Here is a 17,874-nt window from a genome sequence, read left to right as displayed (position 1 = left end):
TTACTAGTTAACAATCCTGGCATTGTTCATAATCACTAATATCGCTCTACAAAAACAAACATCATTTACTGTATAAATAAACCACCACTCACCCATTATTTAGTGTACACTATCTACAATTTTTCACCAGTCTGCATTAAGCATTCAATGCAGTTTCTTTAAAAACTGTTTTGTCCAATTCTAATTGTGGTCTGCAGTTTGGTTACTATCAGTCATTATTCATCATTAGTTGCCATCTAGGGATGCACGATATTGGATTTTGGCCGATATTCGATATGCCGATATTTTCTAAATAATTTTGGCCGATGCCGATACCGATATCGATATATATACAAATATATACTGATATATTTACAAATATATACTGATATATTTAAACTTTAATTTTACTGAAGAGAAATCCATGTATCTCTTCTGTACTGATTCTACCATAAATTTATTATTTTACAAATGTAGACAGACATTCACATCTGAAAAATAGGTCAATTATTTCACTTGGAGAATATCGGTTTGGCTCATCGGCAGAAATATTCATATCGGCCGATACCGATAATGGTCATTTTAAGCTTTTATCGGCCGATACCGATGTTGTGCCGATATTATCGTGCATCCCTATTGCCATCACTAATATCACTCAAACACTGAAAAACACTCATATAAATAAACCACCACACACTATCACTTACCATCATTTACCATCAACGCACAATCTATAACCAGCAATAAACATGATTCACCATTGCTCACACCATTAACAATGTAATTTACCATCACTTGCCAAATGTAACTATCACATAAACTATTTCTCTCTCATCCAAATCAATGAACCATCACTCACCATTATTGATCATTACTTAAAATCACTTACATCACTCACCATTACACAATCATTCAAAACAATGTTCTTATTATGAGTGATATGTTATATATGTTAAATATGTTTTCCTACCAATACAAGGGCCTACTGTACATACTACACCAAATACAGCTGGTTGCAGTGTAGGTTTGAGTGTGTATATGTGTGAGGTCTAGTTATAGGGAGTTTTGAGGTTTCTTTTGAAAGTGGCTGATGTATGAGCAGGAATTTGTTCCACCACTGAGGTCATGAATGCAGAAGCTGAACAATCTGGACAAGCAGGAATCCATCATGTGGAGAGAAGCGGAGCAGATCACAGCTGTCCGGTTGGGCTTTACTGTCTCTGATCAGTCATAAGAGAGTGTTGTCTTCTTTAAGTTCTGTCCAGATCCTCTCTCTAACTGTGGCAAAACATTCAGCAGAAACTACTGTTAAAAAGTTTGAGGTTAGTAAGACTTCAAAACAACCTTTATTTACCAAGGATGCATTAAACTGATAAAAATTAAACTAGTAAACTAATTAAACTAGTAAAATTTATGATGTTATGAAAATTTATATTCTTAAACAAATGATTTTCTTTTATTAAATATATAACATTTAATAATTTTCAACAGAAATATGAACATTTATAATAAGAAATGTTTATTGAGCAGCAAATCAGCATATTGGAATGAATTCTGAAGATTATGTGGCACTGAAGACTGGATTCTTTATGCCGAAAATTCAGCTTTGATCACAGGAATAAATTACATTTCGAAAAATATTCAAATTAAAATCATTTATAGTAATATTATTTCACGCTATTAAATTTTTTTGTTCAAATTAATAAAGACTTTGTGAGAATAAGAGACTTTCAAAAACATTTTTAATATCATATATCAACTCCAGACTTTTAGATGTTGTGACTGTGAAACATGCAGGAAAGAAAATTTGTAAATCTTTAATATCGAAAAAGTGTCTTCTACATTATATATACAGTACACACAAACAATATAAAAATAATAATAATTATTATTATTACTATAATTATTATTTTACTCTGAGGTGGAGTCAAAAACAAAACAAAGGCTTTTCATGCTATGTTAATATATCTAACAGATCTAATGGTTCTCTCTAAACACGCAAAACACGCAAACAAATCAAATAAAAACATGGCATTTGGTGTTTAATGATAAAAAATTTGGCATCAAAGTGTAGTATATTCCTGGAAAATGCTATTTATATATATATGAATACTCTCAACAGATGGGAAAACATCTCAAAATCAATGGCTGCTGATGTGTTTCCATGACAAAAAGGAGGAAAAAGACAAAACACTCCATTTCCAGTTTCACATAAGCCGGATGAGAGAGATGTCTCTTAATTGAAGACTTGACCAGATTTAGATGTCCTTCACCATCAGAGCACTATATGGTTTGATCAGCATCAAAAACAGCACTCTCGTTATTTAGAAGAATGCATCAGAATTTTAAATTGAATGTTTTTTTTTTTATGTCTAATTTCCCTGTATTGTTCCACGGCCTCTTCGCTGTACAAATCATCGTTATATTTGTCTCAAACAGAGCTGGTGCCCCGAGCGCCGCTATCTCCATGGTGATTTGGCGGTGATGCAGAGCAGATAGATACTTGAGGGGTTGAACGCTGCGGACCCCTGTGAAGAGCGCGCCGTTGGGAGGTGAACGGAAGGACTCGATAACGGCCATCAACATCCACTCTCATTAAGAGGAGGAGAGCACTCACACATGTGAGATGATGCCAATCACAAAAAAAACTTCACTGCAATAAAACCTGTCAGTGTACTCCGGAAACACAATACAGCTTCATCCTTAAAAGAGTGAAAATTTACATTCACATGTGGAGTATTGTATATTTGTTCAATAAATGAATCATTTTATTCAATGGGGATGCATTAAATTGATCAAAAGTGACATAATAATATTAAGACATAATGTAAAAAAAAAAATGAATTCAATGGTTTTCTTTTGAACTTTCTGTAGATGAAAGAATCATTAATTAATGTAACAGGGTTTCAGAAAAATACGCGCAGCACAGTTTCTGAAGGATAATGAGACACTGAAAACTGGAGTAATGATGCTGAAATCACCGGAATAAATTCGATTTTTACAATATATTGAAATAGAATGCATTTATTTAAAACTGAAATAATATTACTTAGTGTAAATAACATGAATTATATTGATGTAAATACTGTACCAAATCGCTATTTAGAGTCAAAATACAGTTTTTATTAAATATTTGATTACTTAAGTAAGTGTGTGGTTTTACAGACCGGGATATGTTGTTCTGTTCAGTTTCTGTGCCATTAAACCAGATACATTGAGGTAATTAGCTCCAAACAAACTGTTGTTAACTGTTTAAAAGTAGGCTAGGAGATTTTGGAGAGGCTAGAAATAGCAAGGTAGCTTTGAAAGCATAAGATCTCACCCTCACTGCAAATCACTCTCCAAAGCCACTCCTCCTCCTCTTAACCTAAATACATGAACACACACAGGCAGAACAGAAGCTAACCAGCAACACGCTGAGAGATGGAGTTGGTGGAGGATTGAATGCAGTGCTGTCAGATTACCTAATGTCTCTTTCATCGGTGAAAAAGCATAACAGCACAAAGCACATAACATTACAATAATAATTTCATTCTCACTCAGTCTGCAACAGTGTAATAGAACACACTGATGATGTATCATGTCTGCACCAACAGGGTGCATGGAGGTTTGTAGTCGGTGAGACCGCTCTCTAGATTTTGGCTCAGAGCCTGACACACGTTGGGGCAAAGCCTCCCTCGTGTCCAGACTGTGAATCTTTCTGCAATTCAGGCTCACAGCAATTTGTCTATTTCAGTTTGTTTCATTTGTCGTTGACAGGTCCTTTCCACAGCTGTCTGGCAGAGCAAGCTGACTGATGTGTGGAAGAATAACTTTGTGAAAAGCTTTTCTCATATAATTATAGCATGCCTAGAATGAGTGACACATATAGGCACATGATTGACATGTGTCATTGTGTTTTCACTCTTTTCTGTACTTAGAAGAGAGACTGAATACAAGGATACAAACTGAAAATTAATATATGCATGTATTTAAATGCATATGTATTTATGTATATATGTACATATATATACTGTACATACATATGCAGTACTATGCATATTTAAATCACTATATATACATACAATATATATATATATATATATATATATATATATATGCGTGTGTGTGTGTCAAAGAGAGAATGAAAGTGATTTACATAATCATATATGTGTGTATACCTATAGCTATATATATATATATATATATATATATATATATATATATATATATATATATATATATATATATATATACTGTGTATACATACACACACACACACACACATACACATATAAGGTGATCATGTCGTTCCACACAAGGGTGTATGACTTTCTTTTCTCTGTGAAACTTGAAACTCTTGTGAAAATGTCTGTGATTTTTGCTAATACAGTGCAGGTCAATGGTGTCCAAAGTGAGTATTTTAAGCTAATAAAATTCAATTTCTCAAATTCTTCAATCCATCCCCACATTTTTCACCATGCAGTCAATTCCTGATTAATAAAAATCAAGTCTCTACATTTTTATCTCACTGGGGAAATTTTCGTAATTTTCTTATTGTTTCCCTTATTCCTTATTTCTGGGAAATATCACATTACTTCTGGAAAATAGACTGTGAAAGCAGGTTTATCTTTGCGAACATTGTGCGCAGATGTCCAGTCTTTCAGGATGAAAGTACTTTAGTCCAAAAAAAAAAGTAAGATGTTTTGTGTGGGAAGAGCATTTTGATGGCATCCAGCTGAGATGATTGCGAGATTCTGAGAGGCTCTAAAACTCTGAATAGAAACTTTACCATATAATTCCACAAAGCAGTATTCACACATTGTCTGGATGTTTCTGTAAAACATTCTTAAAAATGCAAAGGTCCCCAGATATTACTGTACCTCAAAAAATAGCAAACATGTAAATAATTGTTCTAATGTGAAAAACTTTTTACAAAAAAGCACAAACCCTAAGCAGCTGGTGGTGATCTCCCTTGTTGCTGTGGTCTGGCAGGGATCCTCAGAAATGTTTCTTTGACGCTAATCAAGGTCAGATTTTCAGCTTACTGTCTGGATCCAAGTTTTAGTCGCATGTGGCTTAGGGTTTGTTTATCAAAAGCCTGTATTCATATGGGACAGATTGAGTCCATTCTCACAACAAATATTAAATTCCATGTTACAAACCTCACTAGCAGAGGTTAATAGTCAATTAAAAATGAATGGTTCTTAAGTGAACGTTGTGTTACCAATTACAGTGTGTGATGTGAATACATGCACACATAAATACTGACTTACACCATCAAAAAGCAGATGCGGCCAGAACGTTTTAGGGTTGGGATGACTTTTTCATGTTTTTGAATGAAGTCTTCTGCTTACCAAGGCTGCATTTATTTTCTTAAAAAAAAAAACAAAAAAAACAGTAAAACATAAAAAATTTATAACAATGAAAAAATTGTATTTGATAATTTTTTTAAATGTTATTTATTTATTTGAGGCAAAGCTGAATTCTCAGCATCATTGCTCCAGTGTCCTGTACTTGTGTTACAATTTTCAATAAATGTATTTATATTTTGGTTGGACTATTCCTTTAATTTTTGGAAATGGAAATGTACATTCTACATACATCGTAGAAAACATTTTTTTTTCAGGATTCTTTGATGAATAGAAAGTTCAAAAGAATAGTGTTCATTTGAAACAGAAATCTATTGCAACATTATAAATGTCTTTTTTTCAATCAATTTAATCCATCCTTGCTGAGTAAAAGTAATTTCCTCCTAAAAAATTGTACCGACTCCAAACTTTTAAATGGTAGTTTGTACTTTAACATTTTGCAGTTGTTGTCATTTTATAAAACCACAAAAACACTTACGGCTGGTTAAAAGGGTTTTAAGCACTCTGTTTCATGTCGCAATCACTATAATGGCTTTAACAGACTCCATATGTACAAATGTTTCTAATACTCTTCCTCAGATATTTATCAGTTTTTATATTTACACGTTCACCTCCTAAAATCCGAATCGACACTCACTAAAACCTGCAGCATGTCTTGTGGTTGTCATGGTTACGCCACACTCAAATGCATGAGTCACATGACACAGTACATGTTCGTTTCATGGTTATGATTGTGATAAACACTATTCACTTCTTCATGTCAAAATAAAACAGAGTGATGTACAGTGTTGCCGGGAAGAGTTTGGAGTCAAGTGGGTGTTCTGTATGTTCCCTGTCATTTCCTGACCACGCTGAGCAGGAGAGAGAGAGAGAGAGAGAGAGAGAGAGAGAGAGAGAGAGAGAGAGAGAGAGAGAATTGCTCAATTGGAAAATACATTGACGATGCATTGCACAATAAAATCAGAAAGCCTGTTTCGTTGTGTAAACCAGCTTGTCACTATTCAGATAAAGAGGGTAATACTCTCTCTATAGTCTGTCAGCAGCAAAATGCATGTCACCCTTCACAGATTGTCCTCTCAGACAAGTATGCATTATTAATGTACTGTATCATGACAGAAAACAAGCTCCTTCCAGGATATGACCTGACTGCAACCTCAATTCTCCTTCCATTTAATCCGACATTTCCCTGGAGTCATGCAAACTGGATCCACTGAGCTGAAATATTAGAACAAATTCACTGCTTTAATGTAAAAATTGATAGAAATGTAGAAGGTGAAGTTTATATTTATATTTTAGGTGCTGTAACTGGTCACTATTTTCAATTATTTATTTTTTTTTTTACTTTAATTTTTTTATTTATTAATGTAGCAGTGACAAATTAATTTCAAAAGTATACATATTTTGTGTATTGAGCTCAATATGAACTCAAATTTTAATTTTTAAATATTACAACACTGTAGAATGTTTTTCATTGAACTTTTGAACATGAATGTGCGTGTGGAATATCTAGTCTAATATTTTGGTAATGGCAATATCTTTAAAAAAAAATTAATATTTCATGCCAAATCAATTCAGTCATCAATTAAGAATTATGTTTGCTCCAAAACCCTGTATGACTTTTTTTTTCTAGAAAAACAAAAGGAGAAATAGTACAAAACCATAAAGGTAATCCATACAACTTCAGCTCTGCATTAAAACTGACAATCTTCCTTTTCACCGTAACTCTCAAAGTTAATTTGTCCTTCTTCACTTTCAAACCATTTGACTCAAGATGCTTTATACCTCGATTAACATAAATCAAATACACTGGTTCTCACATATCTAATGTCATTTTTTTATATAAAAACTTAAATAAGCTCACAAAATGTTATTCAAAAGTCTTCTGGAATATAGTGCAGAAATGGTGGTTTCTAATATTTCCTCTTTGAATAAGTAAATGCTACTACTGTACACCTCACTGCTGTACTGTGCCCATTTCAATTGGAAAGATCCTTTCCTGTATCACGGATCCTGCTGCTTCTGCTGTGTGTTTGTAGTTACAAACATCACAGTAATTACAAACACACATGCATTTCAGCCTCATTCTGCCAGCCAATATTGTCTTCAAACTCAGATATGTGTCATTTCAGAGAAACCATCTGTTTCCAGTGTGCAGGCGAGGAAGGAACACGGATCCACAATCTACAGGCAAAATATAGATTAATGTGGGTTTTCACATCCAGACGTCAACACTTGAGTGTTCTTCAGATTTTACCAAAACAAGCTTTACCTGCCCTCTGTGTCTCAGCAACAGATCACAAATGTCTCATGGTTACAATTTCCATGGTAACTATGACCAGGTCATCTATTCATCAGATGAAAACCCAAAGAGCTTCATGGAGATCAGAGCAAACCTGAGACTCTCCAGCACTGACAGTTCATGAGTCGATGATCCAATACGACAAACCAATACACAAATCTACAGTTTTTAATTACAAAGCACGATAGGACATATCTACATCAGTTTGACTAATTATGTTTCCAATATGAATTTACAGAAAAATTTAAATTTTTAAACGCATGCAAGTTGTTGAAAAGTGCCAAGAATTATTATTATTTTTATTATTTTAGTAATAGTGATGAAAGTGAAGTGACATTCAGCCAAGTATGGTGACCCATACTCAGAATTTGTGCTCTGCATTTAACCCATCCGAAATGCACACACACAGAGCAGTGAACACACACACACACTGTGAACACACACCCGGAGCAGTGGGCAGCCATTTATGCTGTGGCGCCCAGGGAGCAGTTGGGGGTTCGATGCCTTGCTCAAGGGCACCTAAGTCGTGGTATTGAAGGTGGAGAGAGAACTGTACATGCACTCCCCCCACCCACAATTCCATCTGGCCCGAGAATAGAACTCGCAACCCTTCGATTGGGAGTCCAACCCTCTAACCATTAGGCCACGACTTCCCCCTAATATGCAGGCACAAAATTATAATCGATGAAACTATAAAATATACAAAAAAAGCAATTATATCTGTTTAACAGATAAATAAACACTGTAACTAAACATAAAATGTAAAATGCCATCTTAGTCCACCTACAGTAAATCAAATCATCTGTTTATTGATGAACTCACAGAACTTCTTGCAATGATAAGTTCTATCTGTCCAGCTATGATTCTCACTGGTGACATTAATATTCATGTGGATAATTAACTTGCTATCATACTGTTCATTTCTTGGAGACCCTTGATTGTTTTAATATGACCCAGCATGTCAATTTCCCTGCCCATAACAAAACTCACAAACTTGATTTGGTGTGTTCTGTTGGTATTGAAATCAACCAGCTTGAGAGCTATGACATATGTAGTAACCATAAGTTTTTTACTTTTAATTTACCTGTCCCTTCTACAAGAAAGTCTACTGTCTTCCCTGAAGTTCTTCCACCTAGTATTCACGTGGCTTTGTTTTCTAGTTTTGTAACAGTTACCACTGATTACATCTCAAAACTAGTGCGACACTGAACTCAATCATTTGTATTCTTGACCCTGTCCCAACAGCATGAATTACCTCTTTGTCTCAGCTGACTCTGGTGCCTCAACCATTTTGGTTTTGTTAGATCCGACTGCAGCATTAGACATAGTGTGTCACTCTTTATTGCTTGATAGACTATAAAGAGTTGTCTCATTATTTCTAGAACTGTGCTTGAATGGTTCAGATCCTACCTTACAAATAGATCCCAGTTTGTCATTCTGGGAAGCAACAAATCTGACATTAGCCTGGTCCAATACGGTGTTCCTCAAGGGTCTGTTTTGGGTCCTATAGACCCCTTTTGTGCGGACGTCACAGGTACGTCACGGCGCTAGCTGGAGGCAAAACAAACGGAAAACTGGAGGCGGCTAATACAAACCAACCCAGGGTCGGCTACTCAAGGAGCTTAAATGTCATCTTGTTGTGTTGTTGGTTGCCAGAATTGACGGAGAACATTTTATATACATTGTTGTGATTAATTGTGACTGGAATTTAGAACATGGTAAGAAAGAATAAATACAGAAAGTTTATAATTATTTTCCAGTCTTCAGAATTTGTATTTCTAGAAAATATTTACATCTTAATAATAATTTTACTGTAATGTCACTATTTATTTAATCTAAGGATTTATACACCCTCAGTTTCTCTTCACTATACATGCTCGGTTTCTCTATCAGGTAAGTGTTGATGTCAGGCCACTCAATCGGAGGTAATCCTGTCAGATCGTCCATCCAATGAGTGATTGTGTACGGGTCGACCAATCTGGTTCCGTCCGTTAAAGTTAACTTTTTCAAATAATTATCGCGGTCCCGGACAGTGAGTGACCTTAAATATTCAGATAAAGCAGATATATTCAGATTTTCTCCAGCCATTGTTAAAAAAACAAGCTAAGAAAACTCGCTAGCTACCGTTTGTTCAAGTGTTGAGGGGAATCTCTCTGCCTCCAACTAAACCCCGCCCACACAAATACGTCACCTTGTTTACCAACTGTAAAAGGGTCTATACTTTTTAGTATTTAAGTGCTTCCAATTGGGCAAATCATTAGCAAACACTGTCTTGGGTATCATTTCTATGCTGACGATATTCAAAAATTTACATTAGCTCAAAGTCTGATTTTACAGTCAGTTCCACAAACCTTTCTGAGTGTTTACAGGACATAAAATATTGGATGCATCACAACTTTTTAAAATGAATTGGCTCTAATACTGAGGTTCTTTTTACTGGTACACCAGCAACCAAGAGTTTTGTAAAATTGGCATTTCATAATTTCAGAAATGCTAGGATTAGGCCTTTCCTTTCTACACTTACTGCAGAAAGGCTCATCCACACACTTATTACTTCAAGAATTGATAACTACAATTCACTTTATATCTACCGGCAAAATCTATTAAATGTAGAAATACATCCAGAATTCAGTAGCACGCGTTTTTTTACCCACACATCCTCAAATCAGCACATCAGTGGTGTCCTTTGTAATCCGCACTGGCTTCCGTTTCAATCACATATTGAGTTTAATTGAGTTTAAACATTTATTTTAACTTATAAATCTGTGCATGGAATGTTATGTTTGTATGTTACTTGTCTATTTACTCTGTTGTAGAGCTTTATTATAATAAAGAGCTTTTTAATAAAAAAAATAGATATTAGAATGATATTAGAAACAAACTTTTACTACATTTACTAAATAAAACATGCATAATGAACATCATGTTCCTGCACTTCGAACAGTGAGCTGTGAGTGGCATGTTAAACAATTGTGAGATAACCAGTAGTCGAAAAGAGACACTGTTCTGTCTGCTGAGAGTCCTTCTGTTATAAACTCTTTTGTCCTCTACAGTCAGATTCAGACATACAGTCAAGATGAGTGGAGGAGAGCAGCAGAAGTCGTTGTCCTGCTGTGAGGGTGAGATCTGTAAGGACCCTTCACACCAGAAAAGTGTGAAGAGATTCAACGGCCCTTCATCCAAAGCACACCTGTCTGTGTGAGAACATGTCTCTGTCTTGTCAGATTCCCAGTAGTTTACAGACAACACAGTAAAAGGCACCAAGGCAGGCATCATTATTACTACTTATGAAAGTATTTTTTTATCTCACAATTCAGACTTTGTTTCTCACAATTTTGAGAAGAAAGTCATAATTGCAACAAAGAATTCTGACTTTTCATACACCTTTCTCATAAAGTTTATTATTAATTGTTACATTTTGTCTCATGATTGCGACTTATCCAACAGTACAGAATTATTATTTTCTGAAATATAAACAGAATTCTAAGATATAAACTTAGAATTCTGACTTTTCCTGCAGTTCAAAGTTTATATCCCACAATTTTTCTGAGCTTGAATCTCAAATTGTTTTTTTTCTCTGAATGCAGTTTACATCTTACAATTCAATTTTTTCTATAAAATACTGAGTTTACAGTATTCTGCTGGTTAAATAGAATGATAATAATAATAAAAAAAGGGTTATTGTGACTTTTTATCTAAAGTTCTGACATTTTTTATCACAATTTTGAATTGTCTTTATGTCTCGCAACGTACTGGCAGCCATCCAGAACACTTTTGGTAATGAGATAAAAAAATATGATGTAAAGAATCTTTTTTAATATTTTTCATAATGGAATATGCCAATACAGGCAAAAATAGCATGAAAAAGTTAAACGATCTGCATTTTAATGATACTTTGTTAATTATAGAATAAGAAGCATTTGTAATTAGAAATTTAATTAAGCAAAAATGGCTGTGTCCAATTTTTTTATAATCTGTGGTTTCCTGAGATCTGTTTCCCAGATAACTGTGAATCAGAATCACTTTAAATGTTTCAACCAGCTCTTTTCTATTCCAGTCTACAGCACAGATCCAGAAGGAAACCCTTTGAGAAAGTCACAGTACAGCCACCTCCACATTTCTCTGAGATGAGTTCGTAAGCACCTGAGTTTACAAACAAGCATAAAACACCAGCATGCACTGTAATATCTGATGCATCAAAGCATATTAAAACTGGTGACGGTGTTCAGAGAATGTAAAACGGCTTTCCTTTTAAGTCAGTATGTCTGACAAATGAAATGATTATAACGTGTGCTCCGTCTGTAAGGTTTAAATCCAACTAATTAGCTGGGTTAATGCCTACGGTAATTTCTCAATTAGATATTTTAACTCTACTGAGAGCAGGTGGAGAGTGCTGCACCTGTTCACAATAATTGAATGTAGGAGTGAGGAGGCGAGATGTCAAAATTAGACTCATTAGAATGTTCAAAAAGGTAATCTAGTGCTCACTAGATATTGTGAACTATATAGTGGTAAAAATAAAAATAAAAAAATTGCCAGTTCTGGTCAAAAGTTTGGATTAATTAGGATTTTTTTTGTTTTTGGAAAAGGTCCCTTATGCTCACCCAGGCTTTGTTTATTTGATAAAAACAATAATATTGTACAAAATACAAAAATATTAAGCAGTATCTTAAAGTTTTCAGCAGTGATAATAATAAGAAACATTACTTCCGCAGCAGATTAGCATATTAGAATGATCTCTGAAGGAAAATGTGACACTGAGTAATCATGCTGAAAATTCAGCTTTTGCCTCACAAGGATAAATTACACTTTCAGATATACTCAAATATATTCAAATAGAAAACTGTTATTTAAATATTTTTTTAATCTGATTTAGTAATAAAGGCATTTTTGTTGTCCAATAAAAGAATGTTTGCATGCACAATCTTAAAATGTTATCATGTTAGGTGAAAGTTAAAAATTAAAAAGTCCAAATTACCCAGATTTCTTTTTGCCTGCAAACACTCTTGGCAGCATTCTGGCAGCAGAGAGAAAAAAAAAATTATTCAAATTTGAGGTTTTCTTGCATTATCAGTCTTTTAGAAATTACTTTCTTCGGCATGTTTGCATGCATGTAAACACTATTAATGAGATTGTTCAGCTTCTGGTTCATTCTAAACATTGGAAAATAGGAGTCAAGTCAAGCATTTTGGGACGCATTATTTATTGCAAATCAGGCCTGCTACAAAAAAAAAACAAAAAAAAAACATGCAATATGCTATCAGGAATAAATAACATTTGAAAACACTGTAGCAATCCATTGAGTATTATATGCATAAAATGCTAAATCTGCCCACAGTATACATACTGCAGAATTTGTACTTGCAGTACAGTTAATTGTTATTCTGAACATGCCCACATAAACTAACACTAATGCCAGCAATGCAGATACAGTGTTTTAGAAAATAAGATGGCTTGTGCTAACTGTTAATCATGATATACAACCATTGAACTCTTTGATCTTCTTCTCATCAAGCATTCAAAGATCTACTTCCTTTTAAAAATGACATTCAATTAGCTGCTCACTGCAGGGTGTTGATCACTATAAGCTACATTTTTGCCACTAATTTAAAGCTAGTGATGTATATTTGGATTTCCATTTCTGTAAGTAAGGAGGATGCAAAGAGGTACGCTGGGTGCAGCAGCAGCTCTGCTGAAGCATGCTCTCGCTGGCTGACGCTCGGCTGTCTAATGGAAGTCAATGACTCGCATTAGAAAGGTTCCAGAACAGACAGAGTATCCATGGGAACCTGCGCTGGAGAGCATGTCCGTCCCAGTGCCTGCAGTGATATATTGTAATTACAGAGCCATTTATTCTGCTCCTGAAAAAAAAAAGCCCTCAGTGATGGTCGTAATCACGGCCGTCTGAAGGATCCGCGTGTAAGTACGGCAGCCTACGCATGACCTGATTAAAATTCCAACTAAATCAAGTCCTTCTGGCCTGTGAGAACATCTTGTCTGTGAAGTGACACGTGATATCATGTGTGCCGTCACGCGGACTTGTCAGAATAACCTGCTACATGGCAGTACATGTGGTGGGCCGCAACCTCTGTGTGTAAGCAAATCTAATTTATCGCTTTGTCTTCGGCCATGAACACTCAGTGTCTTCCTCTGGTATTTCATGTGTCGAACCTCTTCCAAGTGCAACCGAATACATCATACTGATCGATACTAGCCAATTGCAACAGTATGATGTATTTTCTGAGTAATTGCTTGCTGAGACAGTTTAGTGTGCAATTGTAACAGCACACCTCTCCTCAATGAGCTGCATGATGGGATAGACTGCACACATATGTTTACTTCTTATGGCTGGGCATGTGTTTATTCAAAGCAAGCACCACTAACTATTATTATCAATTTTATATCACTAAAAATATATTCTGATTCATGATGTTGGCTGCCTGTTATCTCAACCCAGATGAACCGACAGGGCTGTCTCTCAAACTCTGCTCATATTAAGACATTTTATTGAGAGGTTTTGAGCTACAGCAAATGTTGTCATGGAAACAACGGATAAAAAGGCTATCAATTGGAAAGCTAAATGAGCTAGGAAAGGGGGAAAAAGGGAATGGAAATTTTTTTTGCAATCAATTAATGAAATAATATTTGTACAGATTTTAACAGGAGACAATTGGTTGCCCAGGTGTTGTCATGTGGTTGTAATCTGAGTGGGTTTTAATACATTTCTATGCTGTTGCTATAGGGTTTTTCAGCTTTCCAGGGTGTTGTTAAAACAGCTGAAAAAATCTTACAGACTTACTCTGAAGGAGGGAACCAAGAAATATCTAGAGACATGAATGTTCACATTCATGGTGGTGAAGAAAACAGAAAATTAGGTAAGAGTGAAGTGAAATGAGATTAGTCGCAGGGAGCTGAAATAAACAAATAGGTCTCGGTTGCTACCTGATGGTGATGAACGGCCTCTGAGGACGAAAAGAAACCGCTCTGATGAAACTGTGCTTGACATCAACAAACACTGTGAGAAACGGGACACAAATGCTGTTAGTCTTCAGCTCTCTCTCTCTCTTTCACACACACACACAACACACACACACACATAAATTCACTTTGATATTGATTAGCAACACTGGCATATTAGCAGGAGAGAATCTGAATAAGTTTACAGACAGTGCTCAGGAGAATAAAAGCTTTCTGCGGTTGTTCATTATGCTAATAAAATTCACACACTGAAACGTAAACAGATTCAGAGGCCAGAAGTAACTGTGGCCCTTATTTACATATTATGAATAATGCCTGTTGCTCGTCATCTGTCCTTTTGCAGAGGTTATTAAGAACATTGTTAGCAATGTCTGAAGGAAATCATGACACAGGACACTAGCTTTAATAATGTACTTCATTTTTTTACCTTTTTCTGAGGGAAATAGTGATTTGTGTATCCCATTTTTTGTTCAACTTGCTAAAGTGAAATGCCACTATTAACAGTGGGCTAAATGAAGCTGAGGGTGAATCTGATGGGTAATGTAACTGTATAAATATACCTTAAATAGAAATATGATACAGAATGTGAACAAATATAGGAAAAAGATTCTGTTGTCTGGATACTTACAGCCGGTTTCATCTGTTTTCTTACAGTCAGCTTTCAGAGAAAAATCGCCAATGTATTGTCTTTCAAGTCATGCTTCGTCAGCGTTTGACTTTTTATGAATGCAGTTACAAGAATCGGATATAATAAATCACATCAGTGCCCTTCATGGGTGTGATTTTAATAGTAAAAGTGAATCTGAGACTGCCACCTAGTGCTCATAAACGCGCGTGCGGCACACAGTCTAACTAAATAAAACGTTTAAGTTTAGACCCAGAGAATGTCCTTCGCCCAAACCACTCTGACAAATCACACATTAAACATATGTTCTGCATTTTGCGTCATGTTCATGCGTCACAGGAACTGCAGGAAGCAATTTTCGAGAAACATTCCGGTTTCAAAACAACACTCCTTCCATGCAGTTATAAAATGCATATGGGGTTTGCAAGAGCTGAACTTGTATTAACCTCAAAAATACTGTAAACAAACGATAAATCTTAAAATGTAAGATATAATGTTATTTATATTTCAGAGCCATTGTGGACACGCTTGAAGAGTGTGAGCCACTTCAGTCAGCCAACAACGAGTGCACAAGAATGCCGTCCATTGAATATAAGACCAATATAACTGGTAACACATTAGCAAACTTGAAATAAATAGCATATATCCCATAATGTACTCTGCTCTGGCGGAAATCTTTCTTGACTCATTTGATTGGACTTCCAGATTTGACAAAAAATAAAAATAAAAATGTACATCAGAGTTGAATGGAGGTCATGTGACAACATTGCATAGGCCTACTACTAAATGTATAGTATTCATAATGTGCAGTATTCCATTCCAGGAAACACTGGATGGACAGGACTTGAAGTAGGCCTACACAAGATGTGCCCAAATCTATAGCGATCATTTAGGAACCATTTAATAAATTACATGCATTGCATTGTGGGAAATGGTAAAACAGTAGGCCTACAACATTTTTGCAAACGTTGCCAGTCATCTCTCTGCATGCAGAAGATTTGCATATTATCCCAGTAGGCACCTGATTGATCCTGAATGTAGTTTAATGCCAAATGCTTGTATGAAAGTTAACAGAAGACTTAAGAATTAACATTGACATTTTAAGAAGATTACTATGAAAAATATAGAAACAGCTTGGGCTGATTATGGTTATTTTGATTCATAAGCTTGTGATTTGATACCAATGTCTATATGCAATTCGATAATGCGGCTAGCAGCCGGCTTAGTTTAAAATGCATTAAAACATTTGAACTTTGTAATAAAATAGAATTTGAAAGCAGAGATTCTGTTTTACATCAAAATTAGCAAAGTACAAAGCATACTGCGATTAATTGAATGGGATGCATGCTGCAAATAAAGTTAAGTGAACTAAAAACAGCATGAACTAAAGGATTGATTTTTCGGATTTAAGAATCAAAATTGGTTTATCAAAATGAGAATCGATTAAAACCAAGAAATCAGCATTTTAAACCCAGCTCTACCAACAATAAAAAATAGATCAAAATTGAATCAATTAGCAAAGCTGAAACAGTTCCACAGTGATTTATCCATGAATAAATGCTGAAATGCCAGCTGGGATATGTAATATACATAGCTACTAAATACTGCAGCAGGGTGGCAAAAATTCATTATGAACACTGCCACTGATTCAGATTACTTGTTGTAAACCAATATGCATTTTCTTAAAGGTAGTTTCTTAAATAATCACATCTGTTTCCCCCGAACCCTGAATATGTAATTGCAGGCTGGTGGGTGTATGTGTGTGTGATCTAGGATTTGATATTCAACTCACATTTCTGTACACCCCCTCCCCCAGCTCTCTCTCTCTCTCTCTCTCACTCTCTCTGTATGTGAGTAAATCTCTGATCATTTCAGGCCGGTCACAGGATGTGATCTGATTTACAATGGGTTCATTAACCTTGGGAAACGGTCTGGACTCTGCAGCACAAACACGCTGTGCTCAGATGGACTTCACGGTGATCTCAGCGGCGCTCGCCCTCTGCAGCGCAGCCGTAACCATGGGCAACCGGCATCTGAGCATGACTGCATGCAGCCCTGGCAGGGAATAATCAATATCCTTAGTGGACGCATGCACAGAGACCGAGCTCATCACAGTTCCTGGAGCAGATGGCAATGCCACGAGAGAGTGTTATTTTACTATGCTTAAGGGGTGCTGGTGGTCTGTGACTTCAGTGCTTTGTTCTAAAATATTACACAAAATGAGCATTGTTAATGTGAACTAAATTTACAACTGTATTTTTTTTTTTCCGTTAGAATAAAGTTTAAAGAAAATAAAATGTAAATATTAGATGAAACACTTAACTAAAACCATAAAACATTATCTAAAAAAAAAAATCTTAATATGTTTATATATAATTACACACACACACACACGCACGCACACACACACACACACACACACACACACACACACACACACACACACACACACACACACACACACACATATATATATATTATGTATGTATGTATTTATACAGTATATAAAGCTTATTTCAGATAAACTCCAAAATAACATTTATCTATTTCAAAACTTTAAAAATAAAAAATGTTAATTAAATTAATTTTTTACAAAAATTAATATTATATTAAAACTTATTTAGAAAAAACAACAACAACAA

General features: G+C 35.3%; 1 long non-coding RNA gene across 1 annotated transcript; it reads right to left on the bottom strand.

The window, feature by feature from the left end:
* Positions 1-12,815: 12,815 nt before the first annotated feature.
* On the bottom strand, positions 12,816-17,616 carry LOC127936325 (uncharacterized). The gene is made up of 3 exons (XR_008148272.1): positions 15,236-17,616; positions 14,572-14,644; positions 12,816-13,490 (listed from the first exon to the last, which is right to left on the bottom strand). It is a non-coding gene; the product is annotated as an uncharacterized LOC127936325 (long non-coding RNA).
* Positions 17,617-17,874: the final 258 nt, after the last annotated feature.

This window comes from Carassius gibelio, chromosome A2 (genome assembly GCF_023724105.1).
Source record: "Carassius gibelio isolate Cgi1373 ecotype wild population from Czech Republic chromosome A2, carGib1.2-hapl.c, whole genome shotgun sequence".
NCBI lineage: Eukaryota > Metazoa > Chordata > Actinopteri > Cypriniformes > Cyprinidae > Carassius > Carassius gibelio.
This window is presented reverse-complemented; position numbering and strand designations above follow the sequence as displayed.